Source organism: Carlito syrichta, unplaced genomic scaffold (genome assembly GCF_000164805.1).
Source record: "Carlito syrichta isolate Samal-C Ts95f unplaced genomic scaffold, Tarsius_syrichta-2.0.1 Scaffold306712, whole genome shotgun sequence".
NCBI classification, from domain to species: Eukaryota; Metazoa; Chordata; class Mammalia; order Primates; family Tarsiidae; genus Carlito; species Carlito syrichta.
In genome coordinates this window covers 22,468-30,401 of record NW_007250808.1, presented here as the reverse complement: position 1 = coordinate 30,401, position 7,934 = coordinate 22,468, and positions in this window count along the sequence as shown.

Here is a 7,934-nt window from a genome sequence, read left to right as displayed (position 1 = left end):
CCTCAGCCTCAACCTGCTGGGCTCCGGCAATCCTTCCGCCTCAACCTTCCAAGGAGCTGGAACTACAGGTGCGCGCTACCACGCCCAGCTAATTTTTGATTTATTATAGAGGTGAGGTCTCGCCAAGTTGCCCAGGTGGGTCTCGAACCTGTGGGCTCAGGCAATCCACTCACCTCAGCCTCCCAAAGTGCGGGATCACAGGCTGAACCACCGAGTCCGGCTTGGCCTTTGATCTTCGCTTTTGCCTTTGGCCTTGGCCTTGGCCTTTGGCCTTTGGTCTTCATCTTTGACTTTTGGCTTTACCTTTGCCTTTGGCCTTTACCTTTGCCTTTGGTCTTTGCCTTGGCCTTTAGCTTTTGCCTTTGGCCTTTGGCCTTAGTTTTTGCCTTTGGCCTTTGGCCTTGGCCTTGGCTTTTTCTTTGCTGACAGTGGTTTTGACCTTGCTGGTTTTCTCCACACTATTCTCACATTTAGGAAAACAAAGGCAGCAGCACTGAGAAGACAGGCGATATAGACCCTGGGGAGCCTGGGAAAGAAGAGCTGTCTAGAGGATGGGGCTATAGAGTCAAATGAAGCTGATTGCAAAAATACAGAAGACCAGAAGACCAGAAAAGTCAAGCCCCACCTCACTGGTGCAGGTCTGGAAGTGAGGTGGAAGGGGCTTGGGCAGAGTGAGTGAAGGCAGGCAGTGGAGGGGCCTAACTTTCCACTATGCAGCAGGGCAGAGAAATGTGGTGGCAGCTGGGTGGGGACGAGGGGCCAGGGGTTCTTCAAGTGGGAGCTGCCATTCAGGGAGTGCTGTGTCCTGATGTAAGTGGGAGAAACAACCCAGTGGGGAAGGAGAGCGAGGGTGCAGAAGGTGGAGGGAGTGACTTTAGGCGTGAGGTCCTTCCGAGGGCCTGGATGGGGCCAGGCCTCCGAGGTCCTCCCCCGCCCAAGCCTGGCATGCACGCTGGACATCGGTGGGCGTGCAGCTGCTCTGCTGAGGAGATTCTCCCCTGTCTGCTCTTGTTTTCCTCATGAAGTCTGCAGTGAAGGCATGCTGAGGGGTTCCAAGGAGGAGAAGGAAGGCGGGAGATCAATGTGCTAGAGCATAGGAGAGAAGATTGTCATGGAGTGCTGTGTGCTCATGTGAGAGTTTCGTTCAAGAACTTCAAGGTCAGCTGGGCTTGGTGGCTCAACCTGTAATCCTGTGCTTTGGGAGGCTGAGGTGAGTGGATTGCCTGAGCCTGTGGGTTCGAGACCCGCCTGGGCAACTTGGTGAGACCTATCTCTACAATAAATCAAAAAAGTAGCTGGGCGTGGTAGTGCGTGCCTGTAGTTCTAGTTACTTGGAAGGCTGAGGCGGAAGGATTGTGGGGGCCCAGCAGGTCGAGGCTGTGGTGGCCGGGAGTGTGCCACTGCACTCCAGTCTGGGTGATAGAGTGAGACTCCAACTCAAAAAAAAACTTCAAGGTCGGCAGGGCTCAGTGGATCAGCCTGTCATCCCAGCACTTTGGGAGGCCGAGGCGAGTAGATCGTCTGAGCCCATTGGTTCAAGACCAGGCTGGGCAACTTGGTGAGACTTTGTCTCTACAATAAATAAAAAATTAGTCGGGCATGGTAGAACTTGCTACTCACCCTTCTGGCTACTCAGAAGGCTGAGGTGGAAGAATCGCCAGAGCCCAGCAGGTCAACCCTGGGGTGGCACAGTTGTGTGCTCATTTTCTGCAGAGCTTGGAAAGGTGTGGGTGGGAAGATGCACAGGGTCGGGGTGTTGTGAAGCAGCACGACAGAAGGGGAGGGCGAGGGTACAGGCATTTGCAGGGGAGGAGCCACAACAATAGATTCGGAATCAGAGACAGGTCAAGAGGGAATTAGGACTCGAGGGAAGAGGGTGAGCCAACCCGGGGAGGGAGGTGAGTCAAGATCTTAGGAAGAACAACGGAACACTGGGTGCAAGCACAGGTCTCGGGCCTCGGTGAGACAGAAGAACAGGAGACGGCTCAGAATGTGAAGCAGGGACTTGGAAAGCAGTGCACTCTGCGGTGACGACAAGGCTGAGGCCTGGTCCCCGCATGGGCAGCCGACGTGAGGGAGCAGGAAGCTGAGTCTGCGGAGGTCAGGATGCTGGATCGCCCGTCCGTTCGGGTGTTGGAACTAAACAACGGTGACAGGAATAGAAGAGGGAGGAAGGCAGACAGGTGCCAAGTCTTCAGGGGAAGGCAAGGAAGGATGCACGAAGCTGCCAATAACAAGGTTGTTGGGGGACAAGCCAGAGGGCACACTCTCTAAAGTTGCTGGTGCTGCTGAAACAGGAGGGAGAAGAAATGGCAGAAGGGCAGAAGCAGGGGGAAGAGGGGTTCTGTTCACGTCCACACTCATGAAATCCAGGCTCGGCCCTCCTTGGCTCTTGTGCTCATGTGTCTAGACCTGGGGTGCAGCCAGCCTCTCTCAGACCACATGTACGTAGCTGGGAGAGGATGCTAAGCTATTGCTGTTATTATCTGAGTAGGTGTCTCACCCCCTCCATTGTTCAGGCTGGAGCGCACTGGCACACACATGGCTCACAGCAGTCTTGACCTCCTGGGCCCAGGAGATCCTTCTGCCTCAGTCTCCCGAATAGCTGGGACTGTAGGCATGTGCCACCACACCCAGTTAATTTTCTGTTTGTTTGTTTGTTTGTAGAGACAAGATCTTGTTGTATTGCCCAGGCTGGTCCCAAACTCCTGGACTCAAGCAGCCCTCCTGCCTTGGCCTCCCAAAGTGCTGGGATGACAGGCTTGACCCACGGTGCCCGTCCTGTTGAGTTGTTACTGCTAGAAGAGGTTGGGTGCTGGGGAGGAAAGTCTTTCCAGTACGTTCATCGCCTGTGCTGTTCTTGTTGTTAACATTCTTTTCTGTCCCTTCTTCTGGCTCTGCCTCATTAAAAATCACTAGTCTGAGTTTCTGCTTTGCTTTCCTTCTCCAGAGTATTGAGTCTTTTAAGTGGACTGTATTTCTCTTTAATCTACCAATGGTAGGTGTTCCAGTTCAGCGCAGGACCCCAGGGCCTCTTGGGCCAGGCTTCAGCCGAAAGGCTGCCCAGTCACGACCCTCCTCTGGCCGGGAAGAGGCAGGGAAGGGCTCTCTGAGTGCTTGTGTGGAGTGTGCAGGGCCCAGGGCAGTCCCTCCTCATGTCTGTGTGGCAGCCTGGGGAACCCCTCCAAGACCCAGCATGTGGCAGGCAGGCCCTGTCCCCTCTCCAGAGAGACCCCCGGGGCCTGCCAAGTGAGCTCCCTCCAGGCGAGAAGGACTTGTCTCCACCACGATCCCTGTGCTCACGCTCAGGGCCACCAAGAAGGTCCCATGTGGGCCCCACCCCTTGGACCCCGAGAGGAGGCGTGGCCGGAGGACTCCTAGACTGCGCCCTCCGGTTGTCTTGTGGCTCCTGGGAGAGCGTTGGCAAGGGCGGGGTGGAGAGTGCATCGAGGCCAGCATCTTCCCACCCCAGCCCCTCTGACTAGCCCTCAGCAGAGCCCTCAGATAAGAAGCATGTGGTGCCCAGTAGACCCCCGACCCCTGCAGGGGAGAACCAGTACTCAGTCAAACCCCAGCACCATGAGGCACCATTCCCCTTCAGGGTCCAAGAGGAGTTGGGAAGATGAGGCCCATGCAGTGGCGCGTCCGAGAAACCATGGATATCCCGAAAGGCAGCGAGAAAGAGAGCGACTGACACTTGTCTTTCCTGAGAGGGATATGGCACCAGGCCACACAGCCAGGACCCCAGGAAACATCAATCTCAATCTGGAGATGACTGGGTTACCACTGCCACAGGCATAACATGAATGCCTGCTGAATACATCTGACAACACAAAGATGAGGCACCGAGCAGGGAGCGATTTTGGCTAACGGGGGCCGTTTTGCTCCAGGATCCTTTCTGAGGGCCTTAATGGAATAGAACAAGGTCCACTTTTGTTTTTGAGCAGGAGTCTCACTCTGTTGCCCAGGCTGGAGTGCAGTGGCATGCTCACGGCCACCCCAGCATCGACTACTACCACACCTAGCTAATTGATTTATTGTAGAGATGAGGTTTTGCCAAGTTGCCCAGGCTGTTCTTGAATCCCTGGATTCAAGCAATCCCCTCACCTCGGCCTCCCAAAGTGCTGGGATGACAGGCTTGAGCTACTGTGTCCGGTCTCATTTTTATTTTTTTTGAGTTGGAGTCTCACTCAGTCGCCCAGACTGGAGTGCAGTGGCCGCTCCTGGCCACCGAAGCCTCGACCTGCTGGGCTCCGGCGATCCTCCCGCCTCAGCCTTCCGAGTAGCCGGAATTACAGGTGCGTGCTATCATGCTGGCTAATTTTTTAATTTTATTGTAGAGATGAGGTCTCGCCTGCCCAGGCGGGTCTCGAACTTGCGGGCTCAGGCAATCCACTCACTTCAGCCTCCCAAAGCCGCGGGATTACAGGCTGAGCTATCGAGCTCGGCTCCATTTTTTTTAAAATCAGAAAATAAGCTCACCGAGTACAACTGGGATGAGAAAGCATGTCGTCTGAAGGGAGCTAGAGGCAACTTCTGCCCATTTCTGCCCATTCTGGCGTTTCTGGGTAGGACCAAAAGATTGGTACAGGCTGGAACTCATAATTAGGAAAAACTTAAGAGGCTGTCCTGGCTGTAAGTATAAATAAAAATAGATTTTAAAATAAGCAGTTTGTGTTCTGCCTTATTTAGGCACAGATTTAAGTGGTGGGCGCTATGGAGGTGTGTGCTCAACTGGGTTAGGAAAATCATATACTGCGAGGGATTTTTTGGAGTGTGGGAGGATGAACTGGGTTTATAACGATTCACAGTGTTTGCTACCAGGCCACTGGCGAGGGCCGCTGGAAGGTCAGGGCCCGTCAAAGCTTCAGCTCTTGTCATTTTGCTGGCAGAGTACAAGGCTTTCCTGCTCATTTGTGGGGCAACCTCTGCACACATGTTTACCATCTGGTTAAAGACTCAGCCCTTGCGATGACGTTACTCGACGTGCACAGGGGTGGCCATAGCAGCAGCAGCTGCCTCTGGAGTTGGATGCATACAAACAATTCAGGAAGGTCAGAAAGACTTTGGCGAGATGCCATCGTTCCTGTGCACCTTCACAGTAGAGAACAAAAGCCCGGCCAGGTGGTGTTCATAAACTTGGCAGTCACTCCCAAGACGCTTGGTTCCCTTCGGCTCTTGGCCAGGTCAACCAGGCCAAGGCGCCACGGACGAGCACACATGTGAGGCTGTGTGGATCAGGCCCCTCCTGAAGCGGGGAGTGACAGAGTGTTTCCGGCGGGGCAGGTCAGATGCCAAAGGCCCTCACTGAGCTGTTTTGTCAGAGTCCAGTTAGGAACATAAAAGCCACACCGGCTATCTTCACAGGACTGTAGAGGCAAACGGGGAATGCCAAGGAGTACATAGGCAACTCCCAAAGGAAGTGCCCACTGTAGGGGTGGACGTCAGCAAAAGGAAAGCCTGGCAGCTTGCAGGAGGAGCCCCGCGGAGGGGACCCAGACTTCAGAGGCGGGCGCTGCATACCTGGGCTGGCACCTGTGAGGGGCACACTCATGGCTGGTTCTGGGCGTGGAGCTGAGTGAAGCTACTGGGTTGAGGAGACCATGTCACTCAGGCCCAGGACAGGTCGCAAGTCCCCTCTGTCCTCCAGCCCGGTGGGCTTCCTCCAGCACCCTCTGTGAGTGGGGCCTGGCAAGGTGCTGGCTGGCAAAGCCCCAAGTGGTTCGCAGACTCCCAGCCCCAGAAGCCCGGCAAAGAGGTGGGCTCCCGTGTGGACCATCACGAGTGATGCTGTTGGGGGTCGTCTTTTGATCTTCCATGACCCGGGCACTTGTCTGGTGGCAGAAACCTAGGAGTGTGTTCACTGGACTCCACAGATACAGACACGAACCATTCTGGCGGGTGTGTTGCAGCATCTTGAGATTTCAATTTACATTTTTCTAATTGCTAAGGAAGTTGAGCGTCTTTGGCCATCTGAATATCCTCTTTAGAAAAGTGCCTGATTGAGTTTCTAGCCCGTCACCACTGGATACTCAGTCTCTTTCTTGTTGCTCTCTGGGGACTTTTAATATATTCTTGATACAATACCTTTGATTATGTATGTTGCAAATAATATCCTCTCCCAGTTTATGAATGTGTCTTTTTTATTCTCTCAATGGTATCTGGTGATGGATAGATGTTCCTAATTTTAAGAAGTGCAGTTATTACTCTTTTCCTTTTTGTGTCTTCCTTCAGAAATATCTTCTAGCCAGGCTCGGTGGCTCAGCCTGTAATCCTGCGCCTTTGGGAGGCTGGAGGTGAGTGGATTGCCTGAGCCCGCAGGTTCGAGACCTGCCTGGGCAACTTGGTGAGACCTCATCTCTACAATAAATCAAAATGAGCCGGGCTTGGTAGCGCGTGCCGTAGTTCCTTCCAGCTACTTAGAAGGCTGAGGGGGAAGGATCACCGGATCCCAGTGGGTCGAGGCTGCGGTGGCTGGGAGTGGCCACTGCACTCCAGTCTGGGTGACAGAGTGAGACTCCAACTCAAAAAAAACAAACAGACAAAACACAAAAAAGAAATATCTTCTATTCCAAGGTCATGAAGAATACCTTATATTCTTATATTATTCTTTTTATATTTTCCATCTCTTTATCCCTGTGTACTAATTCTGGGTAATTTCTTCAGATCTGTCTTCTGATTTCTAGATCCAGCAGTTTCTAATTCTAGCAGTTTCTAATCATCCACTGAGTTTCTAAGCAAAATGTTCTTTTTTTAATTTATGAAAATTGTATTTTCTCCCCCAGCTCTGCGTTGTCATTTTTATTTTATTTTTTGAGAGTAGTCAAGTGCAGCAGTGAGAAGTGGGGGAGTAGAACAAGGAGTCCAAGCTGTCCCTTACCATGAACAACCGAGATAACGCACCACCTTCTGACCAGCTGGTCTCATCATTTTTGATAGCCTTTTATTGGTGCACTGGGTTTTCGAAGTCCTCTTTGTTGCTTTTTTTTTTTCAACTGGAGTCTCACTCTGTCACCCAGACTGGAGGGCAGTGGTACACTCATGGCCACCGCAGCCTCGACCTGCTGGGCTCAGGTGATCCTTCTGCCTCAGCCTTCTAAGTAGCTGGAACTACAGACGTACGGCACCACACCCGGCTTATTTTTTTATTTATTGTAGAGATGAAGTCTCATCAAGTTGCCCAGGCTGGTCTCGAACCCCTGAGCTCAGGCAATCCTCTCACCTTGGCCTCCCAAAGTGCTGGGACTACATTTGAGTTACTGCTTCTGGCCCCACTTGAGATCTTTAGAGAGAGGGTAACTTCCACAAGGACCCCAAGCTCCTGGGGCCCAGTCAGCCACCCTGCAGTTAGCTGTGCTTTCTGGGATGTGTGACATAAAACCCATTTCCACCCATCTGGGACCTGGCCCAGAGCCTCTGAGTCCCAGGGCCTTGGCTAACCAGCAGGTGGCTCGGGTAGCCTGATGTACTCGCCTTGCTTCCTCCTCCCATCCTCGGGCGTGGAGGATCCTTTCTATTCTGATTACTGGATCATCCTTCCTCGAGATCTTTCCAAGGTTAGAAAACTGCCATCGGCCTGACCCCTGCCTAATGGTGTAGTTCATGGCACTGGTTCTCCGTTCCTGCTTCTCTCCCTGCTGTGCACCAGTGGTCAGCTCCGACCCCCTCCCAGCATGTCCAGCAGATCACGAACCACCCTGGGCCGGCTTTTGTCCTCTGCCAGCCATTGCCCCTTGCCAGGGGCTCGCTCCCACAGCGAGGCTGGGGTAGAGCCCCCGAGCCGGGAGGCCCCATCCTCACCTCCTGAACCAGACTCTACCCAGAGGCCCCAGGGACTCCGGGGCTTGGCATCGGCAAAGTGGGAATGTGGCAGGTGGACACGTGCTAGCCAGGGCCGACACCTGCTCACTCATGAGAGCAGGAGGGCGGGAGGG